Genomic DNA, 22,885 nt, shown 5'->3' on the forward strand with positions numbered 1-22,885 from the left:
AACCTACACTGGTTTTTATTTTGTTTCTGCTCATTTTTTTTCAAAGGTGTTGAAAATGTAGAGCATTGGTAAATATTGGTTATAAAAACATTAATATCCCTACAAGATTGTTCAATATGAACTGTATAGGAAAGGATATGAAGAAAATCTATCTACCTGTCCATCCATCCATTTATTTACTTCTGGTTTGTCTCAAACATCTCTCGTCTTTTGGTTTCTAGACCTATTAAAAGAAAAACCGTGTCTCATAATTCCCAATGTGTCGTGCAAATGAGTCAGATAATCCTCTCCAGTTGAATTAACCTTACACTGTCATTGGGATTTTGCCTGGTCTCTGGCAGCTTTGCTGGCTGCTCTGTTTTTTCTCTCATTCTGTCTGTCTGGTTGATGAAACCTCACTGCTGAGAGCTGAAGGAGGAGCAGAACCTCTGAGTCCCACAGAGGCATCTGATTGACATTTGTTTGGCAATTTCAGCTTATATGTTTTATGTTACAAACTAACTGTTGAGTCACATTGTTATGTAACAGGAAGGCGTTACGGTGGTTCAGGAGGATATAGCAGCTGTAAATCTCTCACAGAGATCAATAGAAAGAACAGGTTATTTGGGAAAAAAACAAACTTTTTTTTTTGAAGGGGCAGTATTATGCGTTTTTCAGACACACAGTGCCACTTTACAGCACAAGTGAGTAAAATGTTACCTTCAGATTCTTACAAAAATGATATGTATACAACTTAAAATAAATGTTACTTTGTAGTTTAATGCCATGAAATTGGGCCTCTGTCTCTTTAAAAACGTCTACTCTTTCTGAAACTCCGCCTTCAGGAAGTCATCAAACAACGCTCTTCTATTAACCTTTTTGCAATGTTTTTACCAGCGTTGTACTAAGAAGTAGATCCTAGAATGAGCTCAGCTGTTCCACCAGATGTTTACTAATTGCTGCTGGCTAGTCTGAAGGTGCTGATTGGGGGGAGCAGCAGAATTTCTCAAACATGCATAAAAGAATCAAAGTAACGCACCGAGTAAGTTTTTTGAGGGGATAACATTATAGCATGACGTAAAGCTCAAAAGCATTGATTTTATATGATACTGCCCCTTTAATGTTTAAGAGATGTGTAGAAGCTTCTTGGCAGCTTCTGGCCAAGCCCAGTGGATGGAAAGAGATAGAATGATGAATTTCCTCAGTTAAACAAAGAAACAAGAACAATCCCTGACCTTTACATTTACAAACTATAAAGAAGGACGCAGAGCTGTTTATGGGTTTTGAATCGGGTATAAAAATGATTTTGTTTAGCTGCAGTTTTTACTTCATTGTCAGCAAAAAGGTTCTTTGTGCAAAACGAACGAGTTTGTTTTTGACTGCAGCTGTAGTCTGATTACACAGCAGTATTTCAGTTCCTCCTCCAGCCTCCATATGTGCAGCAGCAGCAGCTCCAAACGAGTTTTCAGGACCAAACATGTCTTTTGGTTGAACTAAATAGACCGAGTTGCAAAGTGTGAACAGCGACGTCCTCAGAGAAACTTTTCAAACATTTATATTATTGAGGTGTGCTTAAACACTGAAGGGTCAAACAAGGAGCATACACTTCATTGCTGTAGGGGAAGATGAAGTTTATTCTACTGTAAGGAGTGAACAGAAGTGACACTTGCACAATCGCTGCATGGTTTCCAGAACGACGTGGTGACAGAAAAAAAATAAACCATGCCTGTACTCATCAGTGTTACAGTGTTGATCAGAACTAAAGACAAAACATTTATGCAAATGCTGCCATCATTATTGCATACTGAACACATTTTTTTCATGTTCCTTGTCCACTGGAGTGAAACACACTCATCTCCTGACAGGTCCCTTCAAAAACTTCTTCAGGTGGCACACGCACACACACACACACACACAAACACAAACACACACATGATTCTAAATCAATAAATCATCAATAACGTGAATGCAGTTAATCACATTTTGTTTCCACATACAATACCCACTTCAAGACAGTCTGGTGGGATGAACAAATCCTTGTAATTCTTAAGACCTTGACATGAGCTTCGGTGTTGGTGCGTATGAACAGCTGGAAAAGGCTGTTAATGTGTTGAAGTTGTGGTAAACGTAGTTAGCCTACCACTCAATGCTAAACATGTAGCAGCAGCACAGACTTTCCCAACGCTTTATAATGTCTGCGTCAATAATTCACATATCTAAAGAAAACGCTCCATGAATGACCAGGGTTCCTGAAACGCCACGAACCTGAACTGGTATTACAGGTACGGCTAAATAAGCTAAGTAACAGTTAAAAAACATAATAAATATATTTGTGGTTTGGAGGATGAATTTGGCTATGAGATATTTGAGGCTTGTGATATTGTTTTCTAAATTAAAGCTGATGCCTTCACAAACCAGTGGATTTACACTGAGATCCAATCATGTTTATATGCAATTAATTGACTAAATCCGTGACTTCCAAACGTCCAACGTCAGAGATGTTTGTACTCTGACGTGCAAGACTGAAGTACAAATACCTAGCACCGTTTTCTTGATGTTGATTTTTAAAACCATCTATTATTTTTCTCCCACTTCAAAACATTGGTCCTTATAAGTGTAACCTGGCAAAATACGGGAGAGTCAAGCCCAGGTTTTTATGTCTGGAATGACTCTGTGAGGAAACTGAAGCGATAAAAGCCCCAATCAGAGGGTGGTGCCAAACACACGGCATAAACAGATTTGAATGGAGCAGAAGAAGAAAAAGAAACGCATCAAAGTCTGTTACTTCCCCCAGTGTGGATAGCTCATCTCTGTAGAACAACAAGAAAAGAAAAAAACTGTATTATTATTATTATTTTGGTGAGAAATCCATTCATTTGTCCCGTTGTTCTCCTGCTGTAGGCGTGGGAACATTATGAAAGGCTGCAGGGAAAACTCAATTTGTGCGAGTTCAGCTGAGTTAAGCAGCGTGAACCGGGGTGAAAGGTCAGGCTGTTCATACGCACCAACACCGAAGCTCATGTCAAGGTCTTAAGAATTACAAGGATTTGTTCATCTATATTTTCACTAAAGCAGTCTCAATAACGCTCTAATGCATATCCCTCAAATCAATGCTGAACAAAGATTCCTTCTTCATCTCTTCTCAGTTTTAGCATATTGGTGGGAAATTCCCAGTTTTTCCAATCAAACTTTAGCACGCTAATTTCTCATGGCTAAACAACCACAATGTTCTACTGGGTTAAGCTTCATTGATGCTTTACCAACATGGCATAGTATTAGGGGAGTTACCATCGCTACATTTCCCAGTTTCTGAAAAACCCAGAAACATTGACGTTCACCAAACTCCAGACTTCAGATCCAATCTTTCAGACTCTTAGCGACGTGGCCTTAATCAAGACTTTTCAACCCCCACCGCCCTACATCTTCACCAAGACCTTTGGTCTCACTTTATTTTGTCTCTTCCAGTTCAATCGTTCCCACTGTTATTCTCAGTCATTGTGCTTTTTTCTTTCCATCTTTCTCCATGTGACTATGTGCTGTGGGGTCATGAAAGGTCAGCCTATTTCCTGTGTGACTGTTATTATTGAGGTTATTTTTTTATGTTTTTAATAGATTCATAGAACTGCAGAGGCATTGAATAGGCACAAGGTTTCCTGCTGATCACATATTCGAATGTTCACTCCTGCTAACGCAATTATAGTAGCGACACTCGGTGATGATTGCTCTACAATCAACTGATAATCACGGATCAATACAACAGTTTGTTCCCAAAAGGGAACTACGAAATCAAGAAGAGTATACTTTGGTCCTGTGAAGAGATGACGCATGCTGTACGTTGTGAATGAAAGCGCTATGCTAAGGTTGTTTCAGTTTTTCTTTTTTATTTATCATACATGTTAGTCATTTGTTCTGGGTCTTTGTGATTATTACTAGTAGGAATGTCGGAGTGTCAGTTTTTTTGTAGACTGAGTATAAGTAAGTAAATATAAAAATAAATGAAATAAAATGAAAGTAATTTTTTTTTACAAGTACAGTTTTTTCTAGTCATGCAGGTTGCAAGCATTTCTATTGAAGTGCAAACTGTAGTTCATCTCTGTGACGGCAGATTTTCATGTTGTTGTTCACTCTGCTCTTCTTGTTTCTGGATTATTTGCTGCAACGTAGCAGCAAAAGAGTTTGCTGCGTTGTATTAGGTTGTCAAATTCTTCATAAGTTCTCTAGTGTTTAAAGGTTTTTTTGCTCATCCCTCCTCTTCACAGCTTAACTCACCAAAGCAGAAGAAGCTGATTACCTTGAATTATCTCCAAACTACAGACATTTTCACTCTCTCCTCCTATCTATTTTCTCTTTTCTTCTTCTGTTGTTTTTTTTTGGAAGATCAGCAAATAACGTGTTGGTGCATTACCACCACCAGCTGATAGTGAGTGTTGTCGAGTCTTTAAGTTGCAGTAAAACGCAGCACAAAAGGAAAATCAAACACAAAAGTGTCATCTGTTCGTAGTATTTCCCATTTTCGTTTAAACATATTGACTTGACAATCCTCCCATTTTCACTTAGATCCAGTCTGCTGTCATTCTAGTCATGTGGTACCGCCATGATGGCTGCTGACGCGCTGAATTAAAAGGATTTTTCAAGGTTTGCAACTGAGACAGTTTACATGCGCAGAGTCAAAGAAAATGCCGGCCCATGTGGAGCAAAAGATCCAGCCAGAAATATTCACAAGCATGTGTTAGCACGCGGATTGTCTGTTCTCATGGCAAAGCCTCCTTCACACAGAGAGAAACCTCCTGTGCAAAACACCCCCTACTGCGGCTCTAAAGACCCAGGCAATGCAAATACAAAGAGCTGTCAGAAACGCTCCGTCTCCAAAGGCCAGCGCTGGTTTGATCTAATTTCTTTGTTGAGTGGATTTCTCACAGGTTTCCTAATCCTTGTGGCAATGCAGCGGCCTATTCTGCAGTAATCTGCAAACAACTGCAGAATTAGTTGTCTATTTCTGACAATGGCCTGAGACTCTCATGTTTTGTGGTCTTACAAAAGTGTTGAATGTTATATCTAAGTATCAGGAAGTCGTTCAAAGATATTATCCAATCAGTGTTTACTTATGACCAGCCATCTTGTCATCTTGGTTGTTGATTTTTTTTTTCCTACACCATTTTTAGGGAACACAGTCCAACATCAGAGAACTTTGTATTGAGTTAAGTTCATATAAAAAGTAATATTGTTAGAAATTATAATAAACGTGTTTGAAAAATCTGTGCAAATATGTGCATATAAAAGTCTGGCATTAAAATCTTTAAGAATGTACAAATATGCGGTTTAAAAACAGTACATGGTTTATTATTCTCATTCAGAGCCGTGTTACCAGGTGGATAGAATTTAAAGCGCCAGTGTCCCGTTATCTCCTACATCAGATGGGTGTAGGCGAGCTACACTGAAATTATTTAGGCTGTGCAGCAGGATGTACTATATTGCCAAAAACCCAAAACCCAAAGGGCATTAGCAAATGTTATCTCGTGTTTAAGATGAATATTTTAGATCAGCTGTCCAAGAACCGCTTTGCAGCTGATCTTCTGTCATTTTAATGCCGACATCTATTCTGGAAATGTTGACAATAAAGATCTATTGGATATAGCTTCCACAAAAATCTCACCGATATCGCTCCTTTTATTAGAGCATAGATCAGTAATATATATTTTATTTTCTCATGTCAATAGTTAGAAATAATCAATTGTGTTTAAACAACAACAACAAAAATTGTCAATGAAGAGGACATCATATCACCATCATGAGCTCTACTAGAAAGACGTTGGAGAACATTCACCTCGCTGGCGCATTTATGCTCTTTATTAGACGTTAGTGGACACATCAGATGCTGCATCTGATTATCCATCACAATGACGTTCTAGAGAAGACATTTAAACAAGTTTATCTCCGCCGAGTAACAAAAATGTACGTTTTACCACTCACCACAACCCGGCTGAACAAACGATTAGGGTCTGAACAACAAAATAGCCACAAACAAGTCGCTTTGTTTCTCTCGTAAATGCAGCCCACAGCTCATTCGCTGCTCCCTCCTTTTTCACACCGTATGGGCAAAACATTAGAAAGCCTGTCTGTGTCAAATTGTCTTCAATGCTACCTTTTTTTTCTTAGCAGTACTAGTTTCTGTCGGGTTTAAAAGCCCATTATTCATGACCTGCATTGCACCAAAACAGCTGACATCCACGATTAATGACCGCCTGATGAAGTTACCAGCACAGGTATTAGATAAAACCTTCCCAGAGGAGAAGCAAACACTAATTTAAAAGCATCTCAGAGGAGGCAGCCCTTGACATAACACACACGCTTTGCTTTAAACACGACTCAGGTTGTTTTATATTATTCTTCACATTTTATAGGTCTGTACATTTTCCAGACCTACTTGTGGTTATAATTAGGCCCTGCTGTGTTCAAAATGTCACCTTATTGTAGGACTCTCCACTCTTATTTACACCCATTGTAAAGATGTAAAAAAAAAAAAAGAAAAAAATGGTCTTTGGGTAAATACATTTTGTAGTACAGCCACAATCTTACATTAAAAAAAAAAGAAAAGTTGCACCTTTAATTCCAATTCATTTATTTACTGAGTGTAAATAATAGATTTACTTTTAAAGGAAATCAATTGTAACACACTTAATTTCTAATAATCATAATAATAATAATTTAAATATTCTTAGGTTTAGAATTTTGAGATTATCAAATAGAAAAACAATTTAAAGTTTTTTTTAGATTGTGTTTAAAATTGTAATCCATGTTTGTGTTTCAGTGGGGTACATAAATGATGTGACACACAGGCCCGTTTCTCACAGTGACCCTTATGAATGACAAAGACGAGAAGAGGCGATTTGTGCGTCGATCTTTACCGGTCAGAAAACATAATTACTCACGTGTCCATGTCAACATTCTTTCCTTCCCTCTAGATTCTGTGAAGAAGACGGAAAAGTCACACCGTTTCCTGTTCTGCCATGAATGTTAACGCATCTAAAAATGCAACTCACACAGGTGCACACACAAAATAATGAAGCACATGTTGTAAAACACCGAATCCAGTCATGACTTTGAAGACGCCGTTAAGTTCAAAGTGTGGTGAAGGAGATGAAGTTCACAGCTGCGTCAGGTTTGGTCAAATACCATCATCTTTGTCCAAAAATAATGGATCGGGAAATGAAATTTAAATCCTTTAAACATCTCTGCCTCCATTAACGGCCGGTCCAGTTACATGAAAAACAGTCCCGACTGCTGTCAGCTGGAGCAGCTTTATGCTTCTGGTGTGCAGACAGAGGGTCGGCATAACGTAGCACGTCACAAGTCACAGCGTCACAAAAGTCACCAAAGATGTCGTCAATCAGAATCCCAGAATCCTCTTAAAACAATCTCCTCTTATCTTCCTGATATCGTTCAAAGGGAAAACTGGGTGATGTAGAGTCCTATTCATGAAATAATTTACTTTATATTACCACTCTATGGAAATACATAGTGTAAATAATACTTACATAGTTCAATTATGCAAATAGGGTTGATTCTTATATGAGAATGCCTCTTTGACTGACCTGCAACCAGATGGTTGATTGTGGGAGAAAACCGTGGCTCTCGTTGAACCTGCACTGCACGCCATAAATAAACCATAAAAGTTTTTTTGAAAGCTTTTGCAGCTTGTTTTAAAAACTCTCATCATGAATATAAAGCAGCTGGTAGAGCAGGACTTCAACCCCACAGCACGGCTCCAGTTTGGTGGAGGCGAAGGAAACTCCTCTGAGCAGATGTTGGCATTGTGAGTGACGGAATGATTATGTTTGACAGACATCACCTCAGCATGTGTACAATAAAATAAATATATGAAGCATAACCACAGGACCCCCACTCTCAGGTAGCTGCTTACAGGCTGCAGGCTGGGATGCAGAAGCTCGAGCAGGAAACAAATGACTAAACAGCACGAGTTTGAATAAAAAATGGTAGAGATTAGTTTTATACATTCGTATAGACGGGACAGTGTTATGTGAAATCAACTTTTTTGAGTTTTGCATCATGTTATAAAGTTGTTACCTAATCACAAATATGCCTGTGGTGTTGTCTTCTTTCATACATGTTTGAAAAATCCTTTAGTCTCCCTTGGCAACAATTCAGCTGTGCAAAACGCCTGGCTGCACTGAGGCACTTTCTGTTTCACAGAGCAGCCCTCCATGATCCCACCACGCGGCTCCTTCAGACTAGCCAGCAGCAATTAGCAAACACCTGGTGGAGCTGCTGAGCTCATTATAGGAGCTACTGCTCAGTGGTAGAAACGTTGTGATGACTTCCTGAAAGCAGAGTTTTCAGAAAAAGGATGCAGGCCCATTCTCAAGGTGTTAAATTATAAATAAAATGTCTTATAAGTCATATTTGATGTATCTAGCACTTTTACAACAACTGAAGTTAATATGGTTTCTTGACTGTTCTTTAAATGGCACCACATGCCTGGAAAACACATAATGCTGCCCCCTTTAATGTAAAACCTTCAGTCAAACGATTCCTCCACGTTGCCCCAGCAACAGAGACACACACACTTCTTTAATGTGGCGTTTATACTCGCTTGTTTTTAAGTTAAACTTCCACTGAACAGTGAAGACACGGAGGAAAACTTGCCCCTTGTGCACCTTTTCCACAGCAGCTTCTCACAGAAACGCTTCACAGCAGGAGAATTTCTGCTGGAGATGGAGGCTCACAGCCGAACGCAGGGGGTAAAGTTTCAGCGATGTTCCTCCGTGTTTCCCTCTGAACATTCGCCGCTTCCCTGACCCTCTGCTGCTTTCCACTTGGCCGCAGTTTGTCTGAACTGACAGGCCATACTCCCTGATCACTGTTGCGTTGCTCATATCAATACCGGCTGCAGATTGATGAGTGAATGTAAAGCAACACGCAGGTCAGAATGATCGAACTAGAGCCATTTAGTTGACATTTCCAGTCAAAACACGAAGGAGGGCGGAGGGTTTTGGTTGCTAACAGAAGGCCTGCAGCTGGTTTCTCACTGCGCCTGCATTCCTGCACCAACCAGGGCTGCAATAGGAAAGGAGCCCTGGGTGTTTATTATAATTGAGGCTTTGTAATAATACATTCACATCAATTATCAATCTTTACAATAACAAGAAGAAAAGAGGCAATAGCAACTGACAAAACACAGTGAGATTACAACAGCTGGATTCTGGACACAGCAGTGGAGGATTATTGTAAACATCAAGAGATAAGGATTTACACCTTCCTCCTGCATGATGCTGAAAGGCACACGTCTCTGAAATTTGCTTTTTCTTTTTTTTTTTTTTTTACCCTGCTAGTTTTGCTGAATAATTTTACTATATTTTTTAGTTTCACCAGGATTTTTCAGTCGGTCCTTGATGTTCCCCCTTACAACCAGACAAAGTGTGTTTCTAGTCACAAAACCGTTGTCCAGAAGATTTCACATCTCTGCATGCAGATGGTCCTCACAATCATCCTGCTGCCAATGTCGTCTGCGTCCTGGCAGCAGCAGGACGCTCTAAAGCAGAGGGTTTAGAGCTGGATAGTCACTTTTCAGCTTGAACTTTTTTTAGCACTGGGACTGAACCTCGTGCTTCGGGGTTCTTGTGAGTCTGTCATACAGATTGTTCAATTAACAACCAAGTAACAATTTTCTTAGCATTTCCCTCCAGTCCATTCTGAACCAAAAATGATAACGACTGAAGATTTCCGCGTGGAGTTAAAGAGAACAATGTGTCTTTTTCCACAATTTGTACTTTGATTTCAGTCTTTAGATCCAGTCAAAGCCACCAAGCTTTGACTGGATCAAACACCAAGCTGCTTTTTTCCAATATGTTGTTGCTGGTCTGGAAAACGAGCCATTTCAAAAACCTCCCAATTATTAAAGGGGCAGCATTATGTGCTTTTCAGGCACATAGTGCCACATTATAGCACAATCACTATGTTACCTTCAGTTATTAAAAAATGCCATATGTATCAAATATGACTTTTATTTTGTAATTTATTGCCTTGAAATTGGGCCTTTGTGTCTTTAAAATCAACAGCTCTTTCTGAAACTTCCCCTTCAGGAAGTCATCACAACAATGGCTTCCCTATTAACCCTTTAATAGGGTTTAATAGGGTTGTTTTACCAGCATTTCACTGAGATGTATATTCTACCATCAATGGCATTAAAATGGTTGCTACGGGAGATGCAGGGATTTCTCAAACATGCATGAAACAATCAAGGCAACACTCCAGGAATGTTTTTGATGAGGGAATAACTTTTTAACTTGATACAGGTCGATTTTACACGTCGCTGCCCCTTTAAATCACCTCCGTCCCCTAGCAACCCACTCACCTTTCCTCAGCTAGTTTCACTGCTGCACAATTACATCTGGAAAAGACGAGTGTTTTCTTGCTGACTGCCATAAACAGCATGTGTCCATGTCACAAACTAGTGTTATAATTATAAACATAATTATAGAGAAGCTGTTGAAACCTGTGAGGCCAAACGAGATAAACCTCAGTTTGACCCTCAGAATCTTAACGCTGCGCTTTATTCTGAAACACTTTAATCGCCTTAGACAAACAAAATAAAAATGTTTTTATTTTTATCAGGCCAAGATTAGAAAGATGAGTGGAGGTTCCTGGTTGAGCTTTATTCTGTTTGTGATCCCTGCATATGACGCGTCTCCTCCTGAGCTTGACAGGAAAGGAAAAGAACAATCCTCCATCAGGGGGGAATGGCTGTTCAAACAATACTCTAATCTACAAATCAGCTCACTGAGTTGTCTCACAATCAGCCCTCCTTCATGCACATGGCATCTTCAAAAGGGACAAACGCTGTATCCTAATGTAATCTCTTGGACAATTAGCTGGGATCACTCTCCGAATCATTTGGGAAATTCTTTGTTTTGTCAAATCAATACAGAATGAATAAATAAATGGAAAGGAAACATTCTAAAAATATCAATTTTCCACAATCCCCCCCCCAAGTCCCCTGAGCGCCGCGTGATCAAAACCAATCAGTCGAAACCATTTTATGTTTTAGAATCCATTTAACAGCCACAATTCATTATCCTCATGCGAACAAAACCTGTCGAGCGCCTGGGAAAAGTGTTTCTTCTGCCTTTCTGGCGTTGCCACGTTTCAGATCTTCAGACAAATTAGACAAAGTTAACCTCATAAAATATCAACAGTGGTTCTAAATGATGACTTTATTTAATAAGGTAAATAAAACCCCATCCATACCAACCTGGACCAGTGAGAGAACCCACCAGGGCAGCTGCTGATTCATATTTTAAGAATCTTAGTAATCTTAATCAAATAATTCATCCGTTATCCAAGGAATGGGGTAAACAAGGTGTTCCAAACCAAAAAAATTTGGAACATGGTGGTAGTTCATGGTAGTTCTGATGCTGCTTCAGAACCTGAACAACTTGATATAAATGTATGAGCCATGAGTTATGTTTTTTATGTTAACCAAAGTAATCTTTATCTTTGTTTTATCAAATCAAAACCAGAATAAACTCTTATGGAGGAAAAAAGTACTTATTTTGTATTTTAGTGAGTATCTTGCTTATATTTGTTTGACTACATTTGTGAGCAATTTTTGTGATTATATTAACCCGCCTTTTTCTTTTCTGCACGTATTTTCAAATCTTTCTTTTGGCTCAGATTGATAGAAGATATATATAAATATATTTACATTTCCTTCCCAACTACTGATTATTTAATTTTTTTAAACAAATAGAACCCACATATAGTTGCTGGACAGATTTCAAATTATCTGCACAAAAATATTGATGTTTCTTAATTACTTGTTTATTTATGGCCAAATAAACAGCTGTCTCAAAACAGTGAATTAACGATGCTGGTAGCACTGATCCCTTTCCAAAACATGCCAGCAGCATATGCCCCCTTTTTATTTATTTTTTTGTCAGTGTTGCAAAACATGCTGTCCAATTAACTTTGCGTTAGCAGCTTCTTGATGAAGGCAGAATCTACATGCCTGAAATCTGGAAAGGAATCAAAAGAAAGTCTGGTCTCCATACTTGCACAGTGTCGCTTGTGAGTGTGTATGAAGCGTTAGTTATTTGTGTGCATATACAAACGTATTGGGATGGTTACTGACTTTCCTACAGGTTCACCAGAGAAACCCTCTGCGTTTGGTTATGAGACAAGAAAAGTGACGAGAAGTTTTAAGGTTATGGAGCTTATTTTGATGGGAGCAGTTATGATTTCCAGTTCAGATGTGCTCAAATCTTTGTCCACGTCCTGCTGATGTCAAAACAGCAAAAAATCGAAGTTGCGGTGTTTTGGTGAAATATGAAATTACGTTAAAATAAGCCTCTTTGCTCAAAATGTCATTAAAAGTCATGGCAGATGAAAACAGTTGCATGAGAAATATTCATAATGTAACCATGACATTAGTTCTCATCATGTATCAGCCAATCAGAGGAGACGTCGGCGTCTTATTCAGGCGTTGGAGAGACAAGCCCTTATACTTTGGAGTGGCTGCCTAAGCGGCGTTTTGGGGAAACTGCAGTCGTCCATTTTACAGAACATTTCCAATGACTCAACGTTTTTATGAAATGCGCGATGCTGTGAGCTGCACAGTCTGAAAAAACCAACAAACCCTCATCCTTCTACTACTCCCTGTCATCTTCTTCATCCTTGGAAGGTAAAAAAAAAAGTGTTTCCATTCCAGTTTGCAAAATACATCTACATCATCTTTTTTTTTTTTTACCAAAATACATGGGTTTTCCCCCAAAATGGTTAGGTAATTTCTCAAGATCCAGAACTCGCAGGAGGGACAATATCCATCCAGCCTGATGACACCCAGGGATCCACCAGAATAAGCCGGTAGATCTGGAACAAACCCTCATGCTGCTTCCTGATTTCTGATGAGCAAAAGACAATGGATGGAAGCGTGAAGCGTCACACATCGCACTGTTTCTCTGATGCTTTCTCTTCCTCCTCCTTGTTTCCAAAGCTCTCTGATGGTCCAGCAGAAAGCCACTTTTCACCATTCCTGTTACAAGCACAGCTAGCTGCTCTGCCTGCCAGGCAATCTGAAAAACAACTTGGCAAAAACCTTCAGTTCACATTTAACTCGAAACAATTGTTAATTATATAATTAACAGTTACATTTCTCTCTCCACACTGACAGAAGGCAGTGATTCCAGATGTTTGATGCCATTGTTTGCTGCAGATTGCAGACAGATCCAGGGGGCACTTACTTTTTCACATGCAGTCAGTTTGGCTTGAATAACTTTTTTTTCCCCCTTGTGAAATAAAATCATCACTGGAATAATTCACTCAGTTTAAAAGCAAAAAAGAAGAAATCTGAAGGGCCTAAAGCTGCATAGTGAAATATATTTTTCTAATGTATTCATTTATTTTCGAATTATTTTCTATTGTTTGACACTTGTTGAAATGAGCTCCACTTATTTCGCCAAAGGGAAATAAGTATAGCTGGGTGAAAGTAGAATGATGCAAACACAAATCCAGTAAATTATTTAAAGTGATTTTTTTCTCTAAATAAAAAGTTCATCTTTAAGCGATTCTGTTTGCCTGCTGTGTTTCCTCGTTCTTTTATTGAGCCTTTAATGTCCAGACAAGTCTAGTTCTTATCGGTAAAGTCTGACTTGTTAGTCGGGGATTAACACGTTGTCATTACGGGGCAGAGAAGTGGAACAGGTTCAGACAGGTTGGAAGATTATTTTTCAAAAAAGAAAGTCCCTCCAGCAAAGGATGTTTGTATTTCTGATCAGCAGTTTCTGCTGATGTTCTTGTTGCTCACGACCAACTAGTATCAGAAAAGGCTTCCTGTCAATAAGAAATATTGTGAATTTTTTGTTCATAGTTCCAAGAGACACTATTACAGTCCTACTCTGTTACAATAACACATTTTCCTTGATGATAAATTGTCATAGATGTTATTGCAATAAATGATGATATTGTTGTTTTGAGACCATTATTTATCTTGTAATACGACGGTGATAATGATGCAAGGCAACATTCTCAAAGATCAACAAACTTTAAATTTTAATGAATATTTAACTGGAAGACATTTTAAATATTCAAAATAAAAAAACAAAACAACAGAAACAACAAACAAAATTCATTATAAATTCTTTGGAAACAAAATTGTCCTTCAAAAAAAAAAAAGGCTCTAATTGAGACCAATGCACCAAACTGAAGATGTCTGTCATTCAGTTTCTGGTAGAAAGAGAAAATGAAGGATTTATTGGATTTGTTTTAATTTCTCACATGTTTTATTACATATTATGACAGGTCTGCTCCTACTGTGCATGTAGCATCACTGCTGTCAAAAGTATTTACTCTTTGGATGAGGATCAGAGTTTTCTAATGAGTAATTTTTCTTTTATTTTTGATCAGTGATGTCAGTAAAGTGTTAGGAAAATATTAGTTTAATTTAACAACTTTTTTTTTCATAGATGTGAATTCTGACGAGGCGCTATTCCCAGTCCAGAAATCAGATTTAAGCTACTTATCCGAGTCGCTCTGCGTTTCTAATTTTGATATTTTTCTTAGCAAAACAACATACAGTTTCTCTCCTCTTGCATCTCGGGGAAACGCTGGTCACTCTGCTGGTCGTGATGCTCTCCTCAGGCGAGCCCGTTGACAAAGTTTAATACATTTATTAAGCTTGTTCAATACTTATTTATTGCATCACTCCAGCTTATTACCTCTGTTTGTGTAATAATTTGCTTCATCTGTGTAAATGTTAATTACTGGGGTGGTTGCTGGCAGTGTGATTTTTTTGTAAACAGAACATATACACTGAGAAAAACATTAATATGTCCTGTAATTCTTTTTCTTTTTGTGCATGTATGTATATTTTAAGTGTAAAAAGACAGCATGCCTGTAGCTGTCTAACAGGGACATCATTTCTTCTGACGCCTTTAGGACTTCAACAATATAAATCTGATTGTATCCAATTTAATCCCCATAAACTGGACCTGCATAAGAAATCCCAGTTATCCTTGCAGCATCCTGTAGTTCTTAACATACTGCTGCTCTCTCCTCCGAATTCATTTCTGCCCCCTGGCTCTGTTTCTGATTGTACAGTAAATAAACCATCCTGATTTATATCCTCAGTCATTCAAATTGAGTTAGATTATTCATGTTGTCAAATTATTCAGTAATCTCTGAGACATTTTAATTTAACCGGGTTCACGCTGTGTGATTAATACGTGACGCCCACTTGTTTGTTTACGCTGCGACGTCTTGGACAGGAAGACATGCGAGATTTATTGAACTTATCTATCCTCTGCTTATGAACTATTTAAATCACTGTCTGTGCTTTTCCTCTCACACTGACTGCTGTTATTTAAATAAGTAATGTAGTTTTATACAGTTGACAGCAAAATATCAAATATCTGGTTATTATTATTGACAGCAGCAAATGATGCGACTCCCAGAACCATCCTATGTTTTCATATGGATGTGCTGCTGTTGTGCAACAATAGGTTTGATCATGAATAACTAATAATAAGTGTCAAATGCCATTCTTAACTAAACGAGGAACTGAGATCAAAATTATACATTACCAGCTGATTATCAGAAAGAAAAACCCAAACAGTTTTTCTTTTTGTTTTTTTGTTTCTGTGAATTATTGTTTTATGAACATCTTCCTGGTGAGGTTTGATATTATTAACCAATAGATGAAGTGAATTCACATGGTGGACTTCACAATGCAAAGGAGGAAAAATAAAATGTTTTGATGAAATATTTCTAAAATAAACTGCTGAATCAGAAATGTCAAAACCTTTTGGATAATTGGTTCTTAATGTTCTTTTGATTAGCCATCACAGTGACTGGTTATAAAGAGTGATAGACTACCAAGATGGCGGCCTAAAACATACACAGACTCACAATGGGGCCAAATGGGAGGCGTCATGTTGTCACATCAGGAATTAGCTCCACAGGGCTATTCAGCGATCCCTTTAAGTCCTAAATGTACCTTTAATCACAATTTATATGAATATTAATGTACACTGCTCAAAAAAATAAAGGGAACACTTTAACATTTAAGTGAACACTGAAGTGTTCCCTTTATTTTTTTGAGCAGTATATTTATGAGCACTGGTGTAGGGTCAGTCACTGCACTAATAAAGGAAATTATGTTGTAATCAAAGGAGCGCTAGTTGTAGTTGCCGTCATAGCATTAGCATAGCTTTTAGCGTTAGCATTAGATAACAGGGACACATTTAGCATGTTTACAAGAAAAGTCTTTCTTTCTTTTCTTTTATATGAGTTAGTGACTTGATACAGAATTTTACATCAGGCTGTTGGCACTGAAGCCGTTAAGCGAAGCAACACAAGTTGAAATAAAAAATATTTAAATTGTTTTATTCTGAGTTAATTTTTTTCTGCCTGGACCCAACAAATAGCAGAATGCATGCAATGTTTAAGTCAGTGAATTTTTCTATGTCCCATTATATTTTTCATAGACTCTGAAATACCTAATACAAGCAGGTTTACTTTGTCTCCACCTCCAGAGGAGAAATCCTTCTTTCCTCTGGTAAAGCTGGACGTTCTTGTTCCAGCAGTCTGTACCCTTCCACATGACAAATGTGGCTCGTCCTTTTTTTGCTTCAGTTTGAAACACCTGAAGTTGGCACTATTTTTTTCTGACATTTGAAAAGGCCTTCTGTTCTCCAAATCTATAATCTCACTCTCTCCCTGAGCCTGCTGCGCTCTCCTCTCCGTGTAGACCGGTGCACACGGTTCTCTTTGTGCTGCAGCTCTGTCTTATGAGATTTCACAGCAGGACTTTGCCTTCAACAACATTTCAGAAGAGAGTGTTTCTATAATTATGCCGGGGAACATGTAATAATAATCTCAGCTGAAAGCGAAGTGGGGAGAAGGTGCGGAGTTAAACATTGATTGTGATTGGATGCATGAGGTGAGCATTTATTTTCCCCACTGTAAATAAAGAATAAATGCACAGGGAGGGCAACATTCAGACTGATATTTACGATTCTTGGTTTTGTATGAATACACAAGCTGCAGTTCATCACAGAAGCTATTGATTCAACCTGGAACGCAAAGATTGTATTTCAAGCCACTTTGGTATCTTCACACAGTTTTTCTAAGTGTCGTGGCTCAACAGTCCATTAGTGACGATCTAGAATGGGACTCATTTTAACTCCACCCAACACAAACACACACGCCGGCACCGACACACACACGTTTCCTATATTGACATGGACTTTACACGGACTTCCATTCATTGTCGTTCATTTCTGCAGCCTAATCCTCATGATGCCTTAAGACCAAATGTGTTTCATGTGGCTCTGACTTCAAAGTCCACAGGCGTCCGCCATAATCGCTCCAGACACGTGTCTGAACAGAGTGTGGAACGCAGGTCCAAACTGACTCACATCTCCTGGTAGGACACCAACTACAGGTCACTACATCACAGAACAGAGAGATTGCCAACCAATCTCTCTTGATTGGTTGGCAAAAGTTCAGATTTTCCAACGCCAGCATCGGCTGCATTGGATGCGCGTTGAACGCTCAAAGCGCTTCAAACTCCCTGCGAGACGTCTCGACTCGCCCCAGACGAGCATCCATGGAGACTTTATATGTGAGACTCCCATCACATTTGGTCTGAATGCAGCATTAAATCTAACCAGTACCAGTACATGCCAAGCCCTAAATGTTACCCATAAACTAATAGCAAGACGTCTTATGAGGCTCAGGGTTTGTTGGAGAAATGGGCCTTACAATGTATGAAATACCAGGCCACACACACAGTATGTCTTTCTGTCACCACAAGGACTTTGCATTGACATTCCTTTTTTCATTAGTTTTCATAACCTAACCTTCACCCATGTCCAAAATTTAACCAATACCAGCACAAACCTAAACCTGATCATATAAACCTAAACTTAATTCATGTTTTAATCCTAAACCCAACACATAGCACAAAACCAGCGAGTCTCATGAAGCTCCATAAGAAGCAGTCGGCCCCCCACAATGTAGTATGTCAGGAAAATGGGCCTTACAATGTGTCAAATACAAAGCCGCACATGCACAGGCACACACACACACACTCACACACACGCGCGCACGCACACGCGCACACACACACCCACACATCCCTGCACGCACACACACGCTGTTTTATTTTAAGGAAGAGATTCACCTGAACCTTCATGACAACAAATAAAACTCAATTTGTGTTGTTTTAGCAGGTCGGTTGAACTAAAACAATTAAAGTGTTCCAGTGGTAATTTATTTTCATCATGTCTGCTCTCACTAGTGTGTTTACGAACCAAGCACAACAAAAACACATCATCACTCAATGGTAATATGAGGGATTAAAAGGTATTTAAAGCGAAAATGAACTAATCTTGTGATTTTTTTTTGCATACTGTATAACAACAGCTTGTAATTGTTTACCACAGGCAGCAGACATGAACAAATGATTTTTATTGTCTACCTCACAACAGAAAACAACAAAACTTTTCTAATTTTACTCAGAGTAGCGGCTGGTGGAAGTTGAGCCTCTGCCTGGATCTTCCCGGACGGCAGGCCGGATCCTGCAGCTCAGCACAGGAAAGGACATTTCTTTTAGGTCCGACTCTTGACTTTTTGGCTCAACACTTTCAGGATCTTTTAAGGAACTTAAAATGTGCCAAAGCCACGTGCTGGCTGACCACTGTGATAGGCCTCTCTTCTGGAAATAAACAATCCTGTCACACTCAAAGACAGAAAGCCTCTCTGCGTTTGCCATTAGGGGGTCAGGACAAAACAAATGTCTGCAGGCAAAAAATAAAATGAAAAGCCCCCATACAGGCACAGATTTGAACTGTTTTAAGACTAACGGTTAGTGGGTGAAAGTTGGAAAAGTTTTCCTGCCCAACACAGGAAAAACACAGGGACATGACAAACTATTGTGAAGAGTAAATTAGACAGTCCAAGTAACCTGAAATATTTTGTGGAAGAAAGCTGGAATACCAGATATATACATGAGGGAGAACATGCACATCTTTTTCTAGAACAAAAGCATAGTCAAAGTCTCAATCCCTAAATAACTTAATGACACTACAAGAAGGCAATGAACTGAAGGGTAAAGTATGCTTACTGGTACAAAACGATTTAAAAGAGAGAAAAATGAACCGGGCAAACACTCACACCACAAAACCTGGAGAGAAAAATACCCGAGGGCCCATTTTCCTGATCATCACTTCAGCTGAAAAGACTCTGCTGATCTCTTCCGCTGCATGTAACACACTAGAGAGCCTAACATTGTCATTTTCTCACAGGAATGAGCACAGGCTGTCGGAAAACAACTGAGAACCGGAGACTTTCTGTCCCTTAATGATCTATTCAGCCTGTCAGCAAGGTCCACATCGCCGTGGAGATCAGCCATTAAACGGCGGCGTGACAGGAGAAAATCTTCAGAGCATGACGAGGCCATGCAGGAAGTTCATTCTTAAAATTATACAAAGGATCCACTCCTACCTCGTCCTCTTAAACATCATGCTGCAGTTTGTTCACTTCTGACATGTGAGGGAACTTTGCATGTCTCTGAACGCAACATCAACGCTGAACTTCCGCTGCATCGTATGTTTAAAAGGAGGCCACACAACAGTTTGAAAGAAAAACAAATGCATATCAGCACGAGGGCCAAACACTGTAGGTCTATAAAACACTGCTTTTACAAGTGTACATTGTTAATGTTTCACTGCCTTATAATGCATAATGCATAAAGAAATATATTTTTCGTAAAACATTATTTAAAGTACTTCAGTTAGTTCATTAAAAAAGTATTCAATTGGTAATCAATGTTGAAAGATTTCATGCTCCGTTTTCAATCAGGCTGCATTTTGTGTTGTCATGGAGACAGGGCCCAGATAGGGGCTGCTCACTTCCGTTCTCCACCGTCAACGAAGAAAGCCAACCTGGTGGGTGTACGTTTTTTTTTTTTTTTTTTTTGCTGGGCTGTTTGTTTTGGTTACTTTGAAAAACATAAAACTTGTAAAGACCAAACAGGAAACGAAGTGATCGATAAAACACAAGAGAATTGGCAGAATTACATATTTCACTGAGTGGTTCAGGTCTTGTTAACTGATGAAGTTGTGTTGCATCTTCTGGCACCAGACGCTCGTTTTATTTCATTTATTTATTCTTGTCTTTAAGAGAAAAGCACTTTATTTATCAAGACATAAAAAGTTATTAAGTTCTAATATTTTAAGCTTAAATTTCTCAAAGGCTTCATGGTCAGACATTGAAGTACGTCTCAGACAACAGAGCACATTTTCTTTTGGCTGTAGGTCGATGAGAGACGTTACAATATGACATGTTGAAAACAAGGCAATCCCGAAAAAGTTGTTTGAGAAAAACTTCTTGAGATGAGGTGATTTTCCGTTTGTGTGTTACAATGGAAACACTTTTTTTGCATCACAGGAGTCATATGACCAGCAACCAGAGGTTACCACTGGCGAAAACGACAAAGAAGACGGCAGGAAGTGGCAGGTGGATGATGGTGAGTCGTGATTTTAACAACTTATCATGTGAAGAAATTTATTCACATGTGATTTTAACTGAATTTCTTGTTTAATGGAAACACTGCAATTGTGAAATTGTGGTTTTTTTTTTTACATTAGCGGAATAGTGACAAAGTTTTGCGCACATTTGTAATGTGAACACAGCTAGTGTGAGACTCCGACCACCAGTTGGCCAGACCTCTGTTTTATTAAGTCAGTTAATTCACTTGTTTTTTTTTTATGCATGTTTTTTGTCATTATTTTGTAGAAACCCATTTTCACTTTGACATTACATCTTTTTTTTTTGTATTCTTGATCAAAAAAGTAAATTTTGTTGCTTGTAACAGTTTGAAAAAGCAATGCAAAGTGTAAAACATCCAAGAAGGTGACTACTTTTTATAGGCACAGGAAAAAGTTAACTTACTGTTTGAAAGTTCAGAAAACAATCCCATTTCACACTGGATGCATTCGGTAGATGACAGAGTGTCTGTCACAGCGTTAGGCAGACAATCGCAAAACTTACAGCCTTTAATGTTGTGGTTATCACATGGGATTTTAATTGTGTTTTAGATTGAAACTGGCCGTGGGGGATTTTATCACGGCGATCATGAAAAACTCTTAATTGTTTCATTCCTAACCAGGAGCGGCACTTTTGGATTCAGAATTTAATCATCCGCCGATCAAATCTTCTCTGATGAAATATTCACTAAGATGATTCAAAGTTGTATTGACTTGATGAAGAAATCTGTGTGTTTACTGCAAAAAAACAAAAACAAACAAAAAAAAAACATTCGTCCAACGCGACGGCGTCGTCTGCGGTCGCGTCGTCTGCGGTCGCATCGTCTGCGGTCGCATCGTCTGCGGTCCCTGGGCTGGTTGATATTCAGAGAAGCAGAGTTGAAGTAAGCGTCTGCCTGAAGGCGCTGGAGAGCAGACAGACTAATACCGGCTCCGCCTCAGGGAATCAGAAATGTCAAACTCAGGAGGAAAAAAGTCAAGCATGACACCACCGCACCGCCAGGAACCGAACTGTCTAATTTTTACTTTAAATAATGAAGCGAATCAAATAGATGTTAGATTTTTTTATAAACGAAAAACAGTTTCTCAAAGTAATTCTGGTGTGCCAAAAGGCCAGACGTCAGGACGAGGAGTGTCTGTCTGAGTAATCACTGTTCGGTTTCATTTCATATTCATGATGGGCTGCCATCGCCTCTCGACAAATAGCTTATCCTAATCGGCACCGGATGGAGCACAGATACTGGCTGTGTGTCTGATTCACGCGCTTGGAGTCGGTACGCACACGACGCACCCTGATAAAGTATTCACACCCCTGGGACTGTTTGCATTTTATTACATACAACTACGAACTTCTGCTTCTTTCATTAGTAGTCAAGCAACAAAAAGTACCAAGTACACATGAAGTTGGATTTCACAGTTTTAAACAGTAAAAATCTGGAAAGTGTGGCATGCATTTGTATTTAGTTTTCCTTGAGCCACCTTCCTTTATTTGCAGCTGCAACTCTTTCATAATTCCCTTTGGCTAGCATCAGTCATACCCTCTGGTAGATATAGGCTTAGAGTCAACTTAGTAAATTTACCAACACAAAATTAATACTTAGTCTTGCACCAAGGAGATAAACAGAGTGTTGGCAAGAAGGTCCTTCCAGTTCCTAAGACAACACGATTTAGCCGTCATGTAGCAAGGAAAATATGGTGCTAAAATATGGTCAGTGTTCATAGGAAGTGTCTGATTGTGATGTATTGATTGTCAATTTATTTTTCAAATCACAAAGAAATGTATTGGTTACACCAAAAGTAACTTTCAATCTACATCTAGCTGGGTTACAGACAATTTGAGCCTAACAGTCAATTAAATTTATCTGTAAATTATTATTTCAGCAACAAGGCAGTTCAAAGTGCTTTACATCACAAACACACCATACAGTTTGTCGAGTGTGAACATCAAAATCATCTATACTCTTCAAATATGCTGATCGATCCTCCACTGGTGATGAAAGCGGCTCTAAGCAGCTGAGACTCCAGCCGTGATTTAAAGGACGTCAGTGTTTCGTGTTGTTTTGTGGTTTTCTGGAAGTTTGCTCTGGATTTGTGGAGTTCAACTCCAAAGCAGTTGCTTCCTAACATATTTTCCGATTTGGAGACGTACATTTTTGTCCAAATCGTCTTTGCAACAATAACTCCAGCTCACTCTGATAGGAAGGACAATATCTGTAAAGAAACATTTTTGAGTGAAAGTTCTGACTCGGATTCAGGTCTGAGCCTCTCTAACATGAAGATAATACGCTCTAAATCGTTCCATCGTAGCTTTGGCTTTATGTTTGAGGTGAACCAGCACCGGGTCT

At 38.9% G+C, this 22,885-nt stretch overlaps 1 protein-coding gene and 1 long non-coding RNA gene across 4 annotated transcripts in view; one reads left to right on the forward strand and one right to left on the reverse strand.

The window, feature by feature from the left end:
• Positions 1-22,885, reverse strand: part of npffr1l2 (neuropeptide FF receptor 1 like 2) — a 103,121-nt gene that overhangs the window by 54,872 nt on the left and 25,364 nt on the right. The window lies entirely within an intron of this gene.
• Positions 18,111-22,885, forward strand: part of LOC145553011 (uncharacterized) — a 36,612-nt gene continuing 31,837 nt past the window's right edge. The window contains exons 1-2 of one of the 3 annotated variants that reach the window (XR_014089183.1): positions 18,111-19,940; positions 20,443-20,521. This is a non-coding gene — a long non-coding RNA (uncharacterized LOC145553011). The remainder of the gene's footprint in view (positions 19,941-20,442; positions 20,522-22,885) is intronic. The other 2 variants (XR_014089182.1, XR_014089184.1) reach the window with 2 other exon arrangements.

Source organism: Poecilia reticulata, chromosome 9 (assembly GCF_904066995.2).
Source record: "Poecilia reticulata chromosome 9, P_reticulata-male-v2, whole genome shotgun sequence".
Taxonomy (NCBI): domain Eukaryota; kingdom Metazoa; phylum Chordata; class Actinopteri; order Cyprinodontiformes; family Poeciliidae; genus Poecilia; species Poecilia reticulata.